The sequence below is a fragment of the Eumetopias jubatus genome, unplaced genomic scaffold (assembly GCF_037043125.1).
Source record: "Eumetopias jubatus isolate StellerSeaLion01/CBP00866 unplaced genomic scaffold, mEumJub1_p1.0 scaffold_7, whole genome shotgun sequence".
Lineage (NCBI taxonomy): Eukaryota > Metazoa > Chordata > Mammalia > Carnivora > Otariidae > Eumetopias > Eumetopias jubatus.
In genome coordinates, this window is record NW_028274813.1 from 29571660 (window position 1) to 29590222 (window position 18563).

Sequence of the window (18563 nt, forward strand, 5' to 3'; positions counted from 1 at the left end):
AACAGGTCTGCCAACGTGACATATATAGACGAACTCAAAGTCCAGATGCTCAGTGACAAGTGAGAGTCGGCTTCATGTCCCACACCAACGATCTTAAAGCAAGGTGCTAGAGCTCAAGTCCTAGGGGCCAATTTTGTTGGCCATGCCAGGCACCCAGGATTCTACTGGGATATAGTCACTTGATCATTTCAGGACATCGGTTAGCATTTGGTGGTTCCCAAAAGCTGGTCCAAGGACCGAACCAGGCTAGTAGCCATAGAATCACCGGGGCTTGACTCTAAAGATACACGTCCCTGGGTCCCATGCTCCAGAAATTCCGATCTGGTAGGCCTACGGTGGCCCTATACTTATTTAGCCTCTCTGAGCTTTGGTTTCCTCATCTATAAAATGGAACAAATACCAATCACTGGTATCAGGGGTTCTCAGCCTTGTCTGCTTCTCAGAATTGCCCAGGGAAGGTGTCATAGCAACTCCATCAGGTGACTATTACTATTCCCACTCTACAGATGAGAAAACGGAGGCCCAAGAACATAGGCAACTTGCCAAAAGTAAAGTAGCTTGTCAACCAAGAAACTAAAATCCAAACCCAGGACTGACTCCAATGCCCACATACTATCCAACTTGTCAGTCTTGGTCTCCAGTGACCTCACCTGTATAAAGTATTCAAAGCAAAATTTTGTAAATATACAAAATTTAAGTATATACTTTAAATATAAAGTAGTTAGCATCTCTATATTACATGTAAAGTTCTTAGCAGTAGGTACTTCTGGTACATAGTACAACTGGCACATAGTAGGTCCTCAACAGATGTGTGGTTCCTGACTTCCACTTCCTAGTGTATTGGTGAAGTTGACTTCCCCATACCAACCCATCCTTAAGACATATACATAAATACAATCCTCTTTAAGTTGCCACAGCTGTCTTACAGCCTAACCAAACTAATTTTTGTTAAAAACTGCTTAGAAAGATATTTTTGCATTCTTCATATTAAACAAAAGTCCTAAAAAAATTAAGCTGGGAGAAGCAGAAAGTTCTTCACAAAACGGGATGCGCTTGACCATGTGATGTGGTTCACAGTCCTATTACTGCAATTACCGCTCAAAGTTCAGGTCCACCCAGGCATCCTCTCTCTTGACCCCACACTGCTCTGGATACTCCCAGACCCTGCCACCTCCCCATCCATTCTTCCCGCCTTTCAAACTCTTCTTCTATAAACAGTATGGCCACTATGGTCTTCTACTTTCCCTCTGAACTTTGACCTTCAGGGACCTTCATGGAAACCTGGCTTCCCCCCAAAACACTGCCCTCACCCTAGAGCCCAGCTGTTCTCACCCCAGATATCTCAAACCAGAAAGTAAGCTAAGCATCCTCCTGCTTCCCCATTGGTGCTTCAAACAATTTCTCTCCCATCTTCCTACACAAATCCCTGCTCTTGTGACACTCAGACCATCTAGCTATGCCACTTTCTACCCATCCTCACTACTGTTTCCTGCCTCCCTCCCATGAAGCCTTTTCATTTCCTGAGTACTCCCACTTCTAGTTCTGAGGTTTTCTTCTCTATCCCTCACTCCTTCATCAATCTCAATGACTTGAACATCAGAGTCAAAGACCTATCTCGAAGGCTGGTTCCTCCATCCTTTTATTTCCCCACCTGAACCCTTTTCCTCCACACCCCTTCCTCAGCCACTGTCTCACATGGCCACATGCTGAACCCCATCATCAATGGTGACCATACCACCTCAAATCCCAGTTCACTTACCAGTTCTTTCCAGTCCACTTACTCTACATTCACTGCACACATTTTTCAAACTTCTTTAGACATTTCAATCCATGGAACTCACAAGTTGTTCACCCTCCATTACCACTCCTCCTCACTCTGCCTTCACGTCCTTCTACTATGGGCCCACCATCTTAGCCACTCAGTCATACCCTTGCAGATATCCTCAATGGCCTCAGTATGCCCTTTCTGTGGCAGATTTCCAGACAAAACTCTGACACCAATGGAACCAGAACATCCACCACACAATATCCATATACTATATCAATATCCAAGCTCATACCCAAGCAGATGCACTCTCTGTGGTGGGTGTGAGGAAGAAATCACACAACCAGACTGACCCGGCTGCATTTTACATGCATGAGCACAAACTTTAAGTTAGTCAACACTGCCTGTCAAATCTAAGATGTTTTCCCATCAAGTTTGCTGTCTCCCTATCTGAATTGGCTTTCTCATATCTTTTTTTGTTCAAGCTTCACACACAGTCTCAGTTGAGAGGCTCACTTCAAAATTCACTGAAGAAATGGAAATCAGCAGAAGGCAAGTCTCTCATCTTGAGGCACCCTCACCTACACCACCATGTTCTTTGACTTCCCTCCTCTTGCAATAGAGGAAGTGTTGCTGTATTTACTAAAGGGAAGTCACTCCACTCTTGCTCTTAATTGGAAGACGATAGAACATTCCTTCTCACTTATCTCCTACCACCACACTAACAGGGCTCCAGTATGACAACAGTGGATTACAGCTCAAACATCTGCAAGACGCAAACTCTCTGAGGACTTCTTAGGGAAACCTAAAGTCAAGAGAAGAGACACAAACAAGAACACGAGGAGAATTTGAAGTCTCCAGCACCTACAACTATAACAAACATTAAACACAGTTCAACTCTTGGCCAAGGTAAATAAAGCCTCACACTAAGGGCCTAGTTACCTTAAATCCCGTTACTGGGTAGACCATGTTCGGCTTTTGACAAAAAATTACAAGGCATATATAAGGCAAGAAAAAACACAGTCAGAAAGGACAAGCAACCATCAGAACCAGATTCAGGACAAGGATGTTGAAATTATCAGACAAGAAATTTTAAATAACTATGATTAAATATGTTACAGGCTCTAATAGAAAAAGTAGATAGTAATGAAAGCAGAGGAATAGAAACTTCAAAAAAAAAAAACTCAAAAAAGTAAATGCTAACAGTCAAAAACACTGTTAACAAACGAAGAATGCCTTCCAAGGGCTCATTGGTAGACTCAAAATGGTCAAGGAAAGAATCAGTGAGCCTGAAGGTCAATAGAAACTTCTCAAACTGAAAAAAAGAGAGAGAAAAAGAAATTTTTAAGAATGGAGACAGAATAACCAAGAACTACGGCACAATATCCAAAGGTATAACATAGGTGTAATTGGAATACCAGGAGAAGAAAGAGAAAGGAGGAGAAATATCAGAAGGAATAATAACTTAGAACATTCCAAAGTTAATGACATACACCAAACCACAAATCTAGAAAGATCAAATAACAACAATCACTATAAATTTTTTAAAAATAGAACACCTAGGCATAACATATTTAAACTGCAGAAATTCAAAGACAGAGAGATCTTGAAAGACACCCCAGGGCAAAACCCTTACTTTAAAAGAAAAAGAATAATAATCACAGATGCCTTCTGATCAGAAACACACAAGAGCAAGAGAGTGAAGTGTAATAGCTAAAATACTGAAAGAAAAAACACCAAATTAGAATTCTGCATCTAGTGAGATTCTTCTTCAAAATGAAGGATAAGATAAACTTTCTCAGACAAATAAATAATGAGTAAGTTTATCACTAGCAGATTTGCCCTTCAGGAAATGCTAGAAGTTCTTCAGGCAGAGGAAATGATATAGATCAGAAACTTGGGTCTACAAAAATAAAGAGAAAGCATCAGGGAAGAAATAAAAGGAAAATAAAATCTTTTATTTTTTTATTCTTAATTGACTTAGGAGAAAGGAATAGACTCTCTCTTTTTTTTTAATTTAATTTATTTATTTGACAGAGAGAGACATAGTGAGAGCCGGAACACAAGCAGCGGGAGTGGGGGAGGGAGAAGCAGGCTTCCCGTGGAGCAAGAAGCCCAATGTGGGACTCGATCCCAGGACCCTGGGATCATGACCTGAGCCAAAGGCAGACGCTTAACAATTGAGCCACCCAGGTGCCCCAGGAACAGACTCTCTTGAACAATGTTCATGGGACAGGAAAAAAAAATTTTTTTTTTTTTTTTTTAAGATCAGCATATCAGGGGCGCCTGGGTGGTGCAGTCAGTTGAGTGTCTGGCTCTTGATTTCAGCTCGGGTCATGATCTCAGGGTGGTGAGATCAAGCCCCGCATTGGGCTCTGCGCTCAGCAGGGAATCTGCTTAAGTTTCTCTCTCCCTCAGCCCCTCTTCCCACCTCTCTCTCTCAAAATAAATAAAAAATCTTAAAAAAAAAAAAAAGAAAAGATTAGCATATCAAGGCCTAACACAGAGGTCTGGAATAGCCCTTTGCAAACAACTAGTTCAAAGGTTGGCAAACTGACGCCAAGGGGACAAATCTAGTCTGCTGCCTGTTTTTGTATGGTCTGTGGGCTAAGACTGGCTTTTACATTTTTAGAAGGCTGCAAAAAGTTAAAAGAAGAAGAATACTTTATGACCCATGAAAACTGTACAAAAAGCAAATTCCTGTGTCCATAAATAAAGTTTTATAAATAAACACTTGTGTTTACTTATCGTCTGTGCTGCTTTTGCACTACAACAGCAGAGTTGAGGAGCTGCAAGAAAGACCATATGGCCCACAGAGCTCAAAGTATTTACTATTTGATCCTTTTCATAAAAAATCTCCTGTTCCCTGAACAAGCCCAACCATTTAATTTTTCAGAGGATGAACCCAAAGTCTGAGAGATCAAATTATATTCTAACGTCATCTTGCTGGTTAGTATTGGGGCCAGCATGAAAATGTAGGTCTTCGGGTTCCAAATGTCTTTCCTCCCACGTGAGAGGACTTACATTTTATTAGTATGAGATCTAAGATCGTAGCGTCTAATACTCCTGACTGTAGGGACTGCAGAAGCAACTCTTGTTATTCTCTGATTTCACATGACAAAGACTGTATCACTGCCAGGGACGAAGGAGGAGTGACAGAGAAGCTTTGCCAATTTTTATACACAAGAAGGGGATGACTAAGAAATAAAGAGGAGGGCGTGTTCCCAGGGGACCCAAGAAGAAAGGCACTCCTATTGGCTTTTTTTTTTTTAAAGAATGTCAGTTATATTCCTTGAGATTTTGTTTTTTCTTCTTCTTCTTCTTCTTTTTTTTTTTTTTAGAACAGGTAAAGTCAGTATCTTTTTACCCTAAAACTAGGCATTTAAATATCAGGTGCTTCTCTTCTATGACCCCATACTATGCCTACATTTGGAGCAGCATTAATATACTTTTCCTGTTCTGGAGATAGCAAGATCTAACAAACAAACAAACAAAAAGATCTATTCAGGAAGCTCATCAAGCAGAGAAGCAACATAGGTCAAAGAAATAACAAATGAATAGATTTCTGAGGGTTTCTTACACTTTTACTTGTATTTGATGAACGACAAAAACAGTACGATTAGCATGTACCACCTCCTACAAGGAGGGTCTACCTTATTATAGAACAACCTTCAAGAACTAGAAAAGCCAGATAACCTTTGAAAAAGGAGAGCTCCCAAGGCAATGAAGACTGTGAGACCAAGACTGCCCTGCCCCCCCGCAAAAAGGAAAGTGCAGAGGTGGCCCAGACATTCCATGCAACTATTCTGTACGCATCTAGTCGAATTCAGCATCTATTCAGGAAAATACTCTTAGCCAATTTAGAACATAAAGGAACTGGCTTAACCAGATAAAGTGTATTTATGAAACAGTGCAACCATAATATTTAATAGTCACACTTTGAAAACTTTCCCACTGAAATTAGGAATGAGACAAGGCTACCTGCCATGACCACTTCGATTCTCTGCTATAGTAGAGGTCTAAGCCAGCACAACAGGCAAGAAAAAGAAATAAAAGGAAAGGAAGTGAAGGAAGATTGCAAAGTAAGAAGGCAATTTGATTGTGTATGTGGAAATTCCATAATAAACTACACAGAACTATTTGAAATAAGTGAATTCAGGAAAGTCACTGGATTCAATGTCAATAAATAAAAATCAACTGTATTTCTGTATACCCACAGAATAACAGCCAGAAAATACGTTCAAAAATGCTATCATTGATAATAGCATCGACTGACTTCAAATACTAGGAATACATCTGAAGAAAGATGTGCCAAACCTTTACCACATAGAGAGATATAAAACACTAACAGAGAAGAAAGATTTAAATAAATGAAGGGACACACCGTACTAATGAATTGAAAGAGTCAACATTTTAAAGACATTAGTTTACTCCTAAATTGGGCTAGAGATTTAATGCTGTCCTAATCAAAATCCCATCAAAAGAAGACTTTAAAATTTATACAGTAATACAAATGTCTAAGAATAACCAAGCTATTCTTAAATAAGAACAAAACTGGACATACACTACCAGATATGGACTTATTATTAAGCTATATTAAGACAGTGTGGTATCAGAATAAGAATGCCAAATAGAACAGAAGGGGCTAGAAAGCAGATAGAGAGCTACATATAAATGATCACCTGTCTTATAATGAAAGTGACATTACAGAGCTGTAGAAGAGACTTTTCAATAAGTAGTGTAGGAGGTTAACTGGATATACATATGGAAAACAAAATAAATATGGATCTCTTTTTTATGTCTAGGTAAAAAAATCAACCTCAGGTGGATCTTTTTTACCTACCTACCGATAAAAGGCAAAACAACAGGGCTTCTACAAATCAAAATGGGAAAATGACTTTATGATCTTAGGGTAGGCAAACATTTCTTCAGCAGTCACAGAAAACAATAACCATAAAGGAAGAGGTTACAAGTTGGATTACACTTAAAACAAGATCTCTTATTCGTCAAAGAGAGGCAAATGGCAAGCCACAGAATAGTAAAAGATATTTTAAATACATATAACTGGGGAAAATATTTATATTCAGATTTGTTTAAAAAAAAAACTCCTACAAATCAATAGGAAAAAAAAAACCCTCAATTTTAAAATAGGCAATAAACTTGAACAGAGACTACAAAAGATTAAATAAAAGTGACCCCAAAAATATTAGAAAGACACAACACCATTAGTCACCAGGGCAAATCGAAATCACGATGAGACATCACTACACACCCACCATAATGTCTAAAATTAAAAAGCTTGACAATCCCAAGTGTTGACAAGTATGTAGAGAAACTGAAACACTCATAAACTGATGGCAGGAATAGAAACTGGTACAACCACTTAGGAAAACTCTTTGTAAGAACTTACTAAAGTTGGACATATGTACCCCTTGTCCCAGCAATCCAGTCTTAGGTGTATCCCGAACAGAAATGCATTCACATGTACACCAAAAAATACACACAGAACAGTTTAGAGCAGCATTATTCATCGCAGCCCTAAACTGGAAATGTCCCAAATGCCCATCAACAAACAGCAAATGAATAAACAATCTGTAAATTGTCAAAAAAGCGGATTGCTATACAGCAACAAAAACAAACTACTGCTCCATGTTACAACATGGAGGATTCTCTCAAACAACGTTGTGCGTAAGAAGCCACAAAAGGGGTGTATATACATAGATTATAATTCCATATATATTTGGAATATTTCCAATAAAGTGGAACACCATGGTATTAGAAATCAGGTTAGTAGTTACCGCTGGGGAAGGAGAGGGTGTGGTTACTGGGAGGGTGCATGAGGTGGTTTCCAAGGGAATCGTAATATTCTATCTCTTGATCTGGGAGTGATAATATGGATGTATTTACTGTTTGAAAATTTATTGAGCAATGATTTATGTACCTTTCTGTGAATGTCCTGTCCTCTAAAATTGTATGTTTAAAAAAAGAATAGCGCAAATATTCTGGGAGAAGGCTACAGCATCTCTTGTTCCCAAGGGGGCGCCTGAACCATGTGAGGCATAGCAATGCACAACGTGAGAGACCTGCAGGGTTGGAGGGGTGGTGGAGGAGCCACTATATACACATATAGCATAGCATCTGTGCAGCAGCTGTAGATCCAAAGCAGTAACCCTTGAATGAGAAAACTGGTATAGAAGTGAAGCGAGATTAGAAACACACCATTGAGGGAATGTTTCACATTATCCAAAAGCTTTATTTTGGATAATGACATTTTCCAACTCATATAACGTATCTCAGAATTCTCAAACAGTGGCTGAAATACTCTGCATTCATTCTACTGTCCAGCAAATGAAACCCAAAGTCCTTCAGCCAGGTTAGAAGATTGAGGCAGTTACGGTTTCTCATTGCCCCGTATATTTTTTTTGCTCTCAAATTTGCTGCTTCTGATAGGGAAGGATGGGCCCAAGAACTATCTTGGCCAGAGTATGCTGTATCACTGGACATGCTGATTGGATCAAGTTAGACAATCAGGACCAATCAGGGTCCTTCCCCGAGACTGAGATAAGGACGCTGGAAGAAAGAAGACCCTTCCGTGTGAGAGACAGTGTGAAAATGATATGAGGAGAGGGATATTAGTGATCATCTTCTTTTTCTCTAGTATCACCGTAGGAGGAGGTAAAGACAATGAGGTATCAAGTTAAGAATGCTGGATCCAGCCATGCCTGAATTCCCAAATGTATGAGTCACATAAATTCCTTTTCTTGAGTTGGTTTAAATTTTGCTTTAATTCAGTTCTTTTAGTTTCTTTTTTTTTCTCTATGCCAGAAAACCCTGAATATCCATTATCAACCCCACCACTATGTATTTATGTGGCATTCAAGTCCCTAATAGACTGGACCCAATTTGAATTTCTAGTCTTGTCAATCACTGTCCACCTTCCTATGACCAACAACATATCGAATCTCAACCCCAGGAAACTTATCCCAACCAAGAATTCCCAATAAGCAAAGTTCAGCTTAAGCCAATCTACTTCCAAATACACATTTGAGAGCCAAGAGGACATTCCTGTTACAGATAATTAGAAAATACAAGAAACTGGGGCTTAGACACAGATTTTGGAAAGTGGGGGAGGGAGGTTGTAAGGCAGATGGCAGGCAGGGGATGCGGTTTTTGCAGAGAAGCTTTTGAAAGCTACAGGAAGCCAAAGAAATGAAAACCTGGAATTGACAACATATGCTTTGGCACAAAGCTAAATACCCTACGCATTGGGGTAAGACATCTGAGAACTTCCTAATCAGTTCTGCCAAGGAAGTTAAGTAAGGTTTATCCCAGATTCATCCACTTTACCCTTGAGCCACAGGAAGATCCAGGAGTCAGCAGTCAAGCTCTCAGTCAGAAAGTCTAAATGGCATTAAGTAGACAGACAGCCTGACACCGTGCAGGGAAATACCCATTTATTTGCATGGGAATTGTGCACTGACTCTAATAAAGCAAAAGCACTTAGGAGCATTTCAACATAGGAGTGATCTCCCAGAATATAGCAAGAACTAGAAATTCACTGTGGCACACACCCTCTATTACCAACAGAAGGTGAGGAAAATGTCACCCACAATCTCCTTTGTATTCTCTTTTCACTTTCGATAAACATAAATATTTATTAGACAGTTTTTCTTACTACCTAGATTTCCCCTGTTCCTGTTTCCCCTTAAATTTTCAGCTCACCAACATGGACTTCTCCTGCCCGAAGGTTTTTAAGGACCTGATTCTCAAGAGGGGGGATATTCTTTGAACATTTTGTCACCTCTGTCCTTTTACTTATACTGAAATGCCTCAAGCGTACCCTTGCCACCTCGGTCCGCTGCCCCTATCTCTGCAGGACCCCAAACCATTGATTATCAAATGTCCAATTCAACCACCCAATGTCTTCAATGAAATCTCCCAGTAATCCCTCCCCCATCCCATTTATATGTACCTGTCTTACCACATTCTGTTTCTCTTTTCTCTCCCCCACAGAATTTTAAACTTCTCAAAAACAGGAGCTATACCTGATTAATCATCATCTAGAAAAGTGTGTTCAGTAATGGGACCTACTGCTGATGAGGACAAGCCAGGCAAAAAGCAGGGAAGAACAGCAGAGACCTTAGACAAACTGTGCCCTGGGGTAAGAACCCCATCCACCACCCCAACTAAGAGCTGCCTAAACCAGAGATTTCCAGGAACAATCTCTCTTTCAGTAATGCCCTCAGAGGAGTCACAATTTCTCAGCCCTATTCTGCATTTGGGGAGAATGCGGATCAATAGTGTCAAGCTACTTTGCCCAAGGTCACAGACCCCGGGGTTCGGGCAGAAGCCAGCCAGCAGCCAAGCCCCTAAACTATCTGCCATTCTAAAAGGTAAAGTGCCTTCCCCTAAAAACAAAAGTCTAAAATATAATCAATAAATTTATTCTTTGTGAATGCATCCTTTCTATTTTGACCAGCTGCTGAATCAGTCTTTGTTTTAGGATGTATGATCAGCAAAATGATATAATGGCATCTTCCTGCTTGGTTTGGAATCTGAACACAGTAGCACTTACACAGCAGCTTAAGGGAAAAATACACTGGACATTTTCTCAAGTTGTTGTCTTTCTTTTAGAGAAGTCACAAACATGAAAGACAAAGCCAGCTCAAACAAGTGTTCAGCTTGGATCGGGCAATGTACATCTATATATTTTTCTAATTGAAATTAGTTGCTAATGATTAAAAATGAATGGCAGCAACAGGGCTTTCTGAGCTGCACATACCCTTTTGCTTTTAACACAGTCCTCACCTGTCCCTAATGCCTTCCCAGCCCTGGGGTTCAGTGCCACACACCATTCCTCATCACACATGGGTGGCTTCTTTTGCTTTTAGAAAAAAAAGGCAAGTGTTGTTTGGTACCCATGTTTCTATCAAAAATGGGTCAGAGGGCCCGAGGTTTTCAGAAAAATCGGTTCTTAACTCTGAAAGCAAACACTAATTGCTTTACTCACCAATTATCAACACCTCCACCTGCAAAGCTTGCTGTTATCCTTCTCTTCACCTATGAAATCTCCACCTATTTCTCAAAGCCTGTCTCTACCAGGTCTGATTATATAATGTTGTCTCTCTGCACTGAACGGCATACTGTCTTTGTTATCTATTTGCTACCTAATCTGACTTATGAAATCCCATGCATTTTTTCCTAAACTGCCATTTAACATCCTTCATTGTTAATTTTCTTTATTTCTAATACCTCTCCAAGATAACTGATGTGATCTCAAGGGTAGGGTGTCTGTCTATCTCCTGCTTTGTGGTATCTCAGAGGGACTCAGGACTTTGTGGTCAGATGAGATAAGAGTTTAAATCTCTCAGTTTCTCAGGACGCCTGGGTGGCTCAGTCGGTTGAGTGTCTGCCTTCAGCTCAGGTCATGATCCCAGGGTCCTGGGATGGAGCCCCACCTCCTTGCTCAGCAGGGAGCCTGCTTCTCTTTCTGCCTCTCCACTCCCCGTGCTTGTGCTCTGTCTCTCTCTTGCTCTGTCTCTCTCTCTCTCTCTCTCTCTCTCTCTGTGAAATAAATAAAATCTTTAAAAATAAATAAATAAATCTCTCAGTTTCTCTCTACTCAATAACTATCTGACATAGGGCATGTGGCTGAACCTCTTCTTCAGCCTCAGTCTTCTCATCCATAAAATGGGAGTAATAAACACCTAACTCTTGCTGAGAGGCTGTGATCTACAAAAAGCTTAACAAGTGCTGAGTATTATCAGTCCAATACAGATCTATAGCTTTGTAGGCCTGGCAACTTTTTATTTAGGAAAGCAACAAGTGCTTTCTCAAGCATTGACTATGTGTGTGGCCTTGTACTGGGTGCAGGATAAAATCATGGTTAAAAAAAAAAAACCAGACCACAGCCAGTGGGAGAGACAAATATTAGTATATAATTACAAACCAGGATGAGGGCCTCAGTATATCATCAATCCAAGGTGATCTAGCCAGGCAAAATCAAGTAAACAGTAAGAATGGGGGTAATAAGGGCGCCTGGGTGGCTCAGTCGGTTAAGCAGTTGCCTTCGGCTCAGGTCATGATCCCAGGGTCCTGGGATCGAGCCCTGCATTGGGCTCCCTGCTCAGCAGAGAGCCTGCTTCTCCCTCTCCCTCTGCCTGCCGCTCTGCCTACTTGTGCTCTCTCTCTCTCTCTCTGTCAAAAAAATAAAGACCTTAAAAAAAAAAAAAGAATGGGGGTAGTAACCTTTTGCACCTTGCATCCACACCTGCCCAGCCCATGCACCTGCACCCAGACCAGTCCATGCATCTCTACCCATCTCATACTCATTCATCCTCCCTCCCACATTCACCCACCCGGAGCTGCCACGCTACAAGTCAATAACTCTGCAAGCGTTCACCAAACTCCTACCGTGCCAAACACTGTAAGAGTCACCAAGGGCAGAGAGGAAAAGTACCACACAGCCTTGCTTCGAGTGTGGCTCACAATCTGACACAAGAGACAGCCAGGCAGCAGCAGTCCCTCATTTTCACATCTCTTCCTGCTGGGGATTAATGGCCTTTAGGCTCAAGGAAACAGACACATCCTTGGCTACTGCAAAGGCAGATCTTTCCCATTCCACCCTCTCCACCTAATGTCTGCCCCACTTGTTTTCCACGAGCCTTCTCAAATCCACTCTTAGAACGATGGAGCAGGATTCTCCAAGGGATTTGGGAGTGCCTCAAATGCTAGGCTGATATAAGCAAGTCCTCAGGAACAGAAGGGGGAACCATTACCCCGAAATACTTCCCAACAGACTCACTTTGGAAGAGGTCATCGAGAGGACATGACCACCGGGTGACCCAGGAGCTCGACCTGGGCACTCAGAGGCTCCTCACTCCCTCTCCTGTCTTTGGAATGTCCGCTCTGCCCACCATTCCCAGAGTGGGAGCCATCTGCAAGGACACAGCCCTGGGAGAATAAGGGGTTGTTGAGCTCCCTCTGGACTGAATACATACCTGAACCCCATTAAGGCCGCTATGAAAACCTAAAGATTCTGGCAGGCAATACAGTATGGAGAGCTATTTAGCTTGCAGCGGCTCAGACAAAGCTTATATGTAAATTTCCTTGCCAATTAAACCTGCACCTACCAATCCGGAGTGACCTGTTTCCTGGGTCTCCTTGCCCTCCCGTACCCAGCTGGGCTTCAGATTATACCCGGAAACTCCCAGGGCTGCAGATCAACAACTCATAATCAAAATTATTACAAAATAGGCAACTGGTGGGACAGGGTCCACCTCCTGGCATCACCGTCCCTCCTCCATGCAGGACGCTACGCTTTTCCTTTTTTCTCTTTTCCTCCCAGCCATTCATACTCCAGGGGCATTTTGTTGTTCCTATTTTACAGATGAGGAAATTGAGGTTCAGGAACACAACGAACAGTGTTTTTGATTGCCCGTTGTGTTACTTTAAGAGCCACCCATGTCTTGTCTCTGTCTGGGCTCAAGGCTGTCCAGGTGTCAGGGAGCGCAGTACAGGTGCCTTGGGTCCTTCCAAGGGCGGCCACTGCTGGCTCCTGTTCATGCAGGTAAATGCAGCGCTCATTGGAGAGGGCTTTGCTTGAGGTGTGCATCCCCCCAGACCAGAAAATAGCTTCCTGGGTAGAGCAGACACTAGGGAATAAGAGAACTGTACCATGCAAAAACTTAAAGGTGGCTTTTTCCTTTTATGGTTTTACTAAGCATTGACAAAAGCCAAGACAGCAGGTCTCCACAACTCAGTTGGATAGCCTGGTTATGTGAACATCGACTTTGTTTTCCTCAAATATTTACACGTTTTTTAAGTCTCATCCATAAAAATGGGGGTTGTCTGCACCCTATGTTTCTAACACCTAGGTAGAAGGATTAATTTTCTAGTCACAAAGTAGCCATGCAAGGATGATCAAAGGTTGTAACTGGGCTATTTCAGCCAGCTGGAATCTCCTAGCCACCAAATGCACTCATTCACTCAGTGTCCATAGAGGGAAGTAATGAAGAACACCCTTGGGTGTCAGGCAGAAATCAGGCCTGGGTCTGATTTCTGGTGCAGCCACTGATTAGTTTTGTGAACTTATGCAGGTTAATGTTTTCTACAGGTCTTAGGTCTCCATTTTATGATGATCTAATGAGCGCTGTTCTACCTTTTGGATGGGGTTGTGGGGAGGAGTCTAGGCCATTGCTTCCCTGACTTCTGCTTTGGTAGTTGAGATAATTAATAGTGAATTTACACACACACACACACCTTTGGAAATGACACGTGATAGAAAATGAATTGCCTCTTATAGGTCTCAGGAAGGCAGCAGTGAAACATTCATAAGCTTTGCAGTTTGTAACATTTCAAGCAAGTACTCTGAGCTGTTATTTAAGGTAACTCATTAGGTTTAGCGTTCATCTTAACTGCCCACTTGTAAGCACTTTTGTTTTCCTTGCAGTTTGAAGAACCAGGTTTCATGACTGAATATTACTCTTACTATAGACTTAATGGTTCCAAATTCTGGATGATTATCTTTTTTATCTTGACTACTTAAGAAAGTTTTTCCCCATGGATAAAACTAATATTGATTCAACCGAGGCTTACTGAGGTCCTACTGGCAGGTGCGCTGCTGGGCACTAGGCAGACGGATGCCAAGAAAAGTGAAAAAGGGATTCTTCCCCCCAGGGGCTCATCATCTAGTTCTGGGTGTCGGCCCCAGACCATCAGAGTCAGCATCATCTGGGGACTTGTTAGAAATGTAAATTCTCAGGCCCCACCCCAGACCCAATTACCTCAGAAACTCTGGGGTTGACCCCCAGCCATCTGTATTTGAAAAAGTCTACTTCAAACAACTAGCATCGTCATCAAATGTCAAAACAACAAATATGTTAGTTTATTAACTAAATCTCAAAGTTTCATTTATCTTTTGAGGAAACAAAGGCCCAGAGGCCAAAGTCCACATGAGGTGGAGAAATTAAAACCAGAACTCAGGTATCCCCCCGCCCCCCACAGACACACACCCAACCCTACACACAGCCAACATCCTTTTTCTTTTCTGATGCTTTAATCCCTAAATCTTATGGGGAGCCCTAAGTATTTCCAACCCAAAGTGTAAACCTTCCTTTTTCAAAGAAAACAGAAAAACAGAGAAACTACTCTCTTTGAAAATAAGGACCACTTACAAAAATTTAAATCTGATCTATCAAAACCATCCACTAAACTAGCAGTAATTTCCCAAACCTTTAACACGTCCAAGTTCCATTTACAAGATTTGAAAATTTGGAAGGCTGGGGGAGAGAAGTATAAAAATGCAATGCATGATCAGAATAAAATCTGGAAAAAATACACAGTATGTAGAAATGTCAACCGTGGTTCACCTTCCATGGGAGAATTACAAATGATCTTTTTTATATATATATTTTTCTGAGTTTCTCCCAATGGTTATATATTACTTTGGTAATCAAGAAAAAAAGTAAAACTCTTTTTTGAAATGTTACCTCCAAATCACTCAACATGAAGGTTTATTTTATAATTCCATTTCTCTCCATACAGCAGGAAACTGTGTGTGTAGTAATTATTTATATCATGCCATATGTTACAATGAAGATGAAACTCAGTAAATATATTCCTTCCAGCTGGCACTAAAAATGAAGAGGTTAAATGCTTTCCTAGGTTCAAAGCGCTATGAATTAAGATAAGCTAACTGTGAAGCTAAAGGAAACATTTACTGAAATCTCTGAGAGCATCCCTTTTGAAAAACGTTGATGTGACACATAGCTCCTTACTCATTCCGCCCTGATGTTTAACCCCTGGCACAAAACAGAATGTTCAGCAATTCCTGGCAAAGTCTTAGGAGTTCAGGGGATAAAATGCATGGGAGAATATTAGAGAAATAAGAAACAGAAAATAAAATTCTGTCCCTGTGGACAAAAAGACATCCAAAATTACTGGCAAATTTCATTGTCCTCAATACCCTTTTAAAAATGTTTTTCTTTCTCAAGAAACGTTTGCTCATTTAAAAAATATCTAGATTGGCTACTTTATTCAATGAGTCACAAGCAAATAGATAAATAAGGACCACCTCATTTAAAAAGATTTTTCTGCCACAAAAGCACTGCTGTAATGTTTCACTTTATAAGACAAATTCATCGCTTGAAGAAAAACTAGCATTGTTTTACTGAAACTCCGAGCAAAATAAATGCAGTGAGTGTTAATTCAAGTCTCTTAAATGAGGCAGGGAAGTAAAGTTAACCAAGGTGATGACTATGGAAAAGGAAATTCTAGTGGCTACCTGTTTTACCAAAATACCTCACAACAGCTGACGTTTCTAGAATTTACAGACGCTTTCAGGAAAGAATGAGTCATGGGGGGGTATATATTATACCCCAACATTTATAGTATCTAAGATCACCAGATTTATGCAACAATTTGCCTTGACTATAGTATCAGAGAACTCAGAAAGAACTTATTGTCTTGGGTTTGGCTGTTTTGCATGCAAACTTTCACTTACAGAGGTACTTCTCCAAAGAGCCTCAAATTTCCCTCAGTCCTCTGCTTACTTTCTTTCAAGGAGCAGTCTCACCCATTGCAAAATTAATAAATTAATAATAATAAATAATATAAAGAATGTACAACTCACAGAAAGTTTCTCCAAACCCCAGTTCCCACTCCATATAATTACCCATCTGCCTATGAAAATTGATCTGTAGAAGGCTTGCTGTGAACGTAATGAAGCTAAATCTACAAAACGGTCCCCTCTCAAACACTTTTTGACAGAACACACAAACTTGTGATTCAGTCTGTAACTCCTATAGACACGTAGAAGCCTGCTTCTTATTCTTCCATCTCTCATCCCCCTCTGGTGAGAAAAGGGTCCAATGTTGGGTTTTGCCTAATACTGCCTATTTTTGCAGTTTTACTTTGGGGCTGCTGAAAGGTATTGATTAGAAACTACCTGCAGATCCAGCTTCTAACCATTGATAAATGCTGAGGGAACAATCCCAAGTCAACGAGCCCCAAAATACCTTCAATTTGTAACACAGAAATACCACTCCTCTCATCAACAAATAACGTTCCTACTCCATCAAATTTAAGAAAAAAAATAAAATACAGCAGCTTTCATTCTGAACAAAATTAAATTTTCTGGGTCACTTTTTTCTGTCTCACCCGGCCACGTTTACAGCCTGACGGTGACGGTAAACACGGTCTCTTCTCGCAGCCAGTTTAGTTGTCGCCCTCTGAGAGCGAATATCTTACCGTTCCCTTTCCTGCAGCAGTTCCCAAAGAAGAGATCCCCCACCCACCCTGCCCTCCACACCTCACCACTCGCTTTCCTTTCCTCCAAACCGCAAAAGGGCGAGCTTCTTCAGAGAAAAAGTTAATGAACGTCTGCTTCTGGGGTAAAGGTGCCCCACCTGCGATCACAAAATCGGAAGACTGGAAGTACCTAAGAGCACGTACCCTCTGCTCGCTGGACCCAGTCAGTGAGCGCTTCACACCCAGAAACCCAGAAACATGATTTATATGCAGACCTGCACCCATCCCACACAAGTCCGCACGCCAGCTTGCCTAACCACTTATGTAAGCTCGTGCCTCTACAGTCCCAAACTGCACACACACACACACACACACACACACACACACACACACACCGACACCTGTCACGCATCTGAAACGGACAGCATCCACACCCAGGAGATGAAATGAAATCAACACATATGAATTGGGGAAGGGGGGCTACCGTTTTAAAAACATCTTTTCCCCCATTTGTTTCTTGCCCGTTTTTGTCACAACTACAATTACCTTAGCAACCAAAGAATTGCACTGACTCCCCCTCCGGCTTCTGAATTTCTCCTAAAGCCAAGCTTGCGCCAGGTTCATGGTAAAGCTAGAGAAGCCCAGGGAACGAGGGACCCGCAGCCTCTGTGGGGCGGGGGGCACGTCCGAGGCGGTCTCCCCTCTGCTCTCCAGCGACCCGCCTCGTCTTTGCGACTTGCTGCGGTGGCGAGCGCGGGGCTCAACGAGCGGAGAGCGAAGCCCGGGGCTGGCGAGGAGGCGCGGCTGGTCGCATGGTGCCTCGGCGCGGGGCGCTCGGGGTCTCCGGCGCTCGCCCCTCGCCCGCCTCGCCCGCCCCAGGCCTCCGGGCTCCGCGGAGGTCGGTCCGCCCCCTCGGCGCCCGCCGGTTCCCGCAGCTGGAGGAAGCCGGAGCCGGAGCCGGACGGAGCTCTCGCCGCGAGCAGGGCCGGGCTCAGGAGCTGCCCCAACTCGCGAAGCCGCTCAGCTCCGCCGCTCGCGAACCGCCGCAGCGGCGCCCACTGTCGGGTGTCGAGCAGAGCTGCAACCCCGCGCCGCGCGCACCTGGGCGCCGGCACCTGGGCCCCGAACCGCACGGCGCGGGGCGGGGCAGGGGCGGGGCCGGGCCGGGGCCGGGGCGGGGCCGGGGCGGAGGCCGGGAGGGGCCGAGGCACCTGCGCGCGTCTCCCCGGCGCCGCCGCCCCGCTCACCTGCTCCCAGCGCCGCGAACGGTGCCGACTGTGATTGTGATTTGCTCCGGGAAGGTAAAGCCTAGAAATTCCTGGCACTTTAGCTGCCGCGGAGAAAACGGGCAGACTGGCTCAGCGATGCCGAGTCTCCTTTTGTCAGTCCCGAGAGCTGGCCGCGTCTGGAAAGTTCAGTGGCGGTCAGGGTTGTCTAAGGGATTCCAGGTCCGGAGTGGTTTGCCCGGTAGCTTTGAATCGCTTACGTGTGGCTGGCGCCCCCTAAATTAAAACAGGCCTCCGCGATCGTCAGGGATATTGTTACTAAC

The 18563-nt window shown here is 42.8% G+C and overlaps 1 protein-coding gene across 1 annotated transcript in view; it reads right to left on the reverse strand.

Moving 5' to 3' along the window:
• The window catches only part of RGS6 (regulator of G protein signaling 6), a 557198-nt gene extending 539202 nt beyond the window's left edge, over nt 1–17996 (reverse strand). Inside the window, exon 1 of the mRNA XM_028101509.2 lies at nt 17561–17996. The gene's annotated coding sequence lies outside the window, so the exon portion shown is untranslated. The remainder of the gene's footprint in view (nt 1–17560) is intronic.
• Nucleotides 17997–18563: the final 567 nt, after the last annotated feature.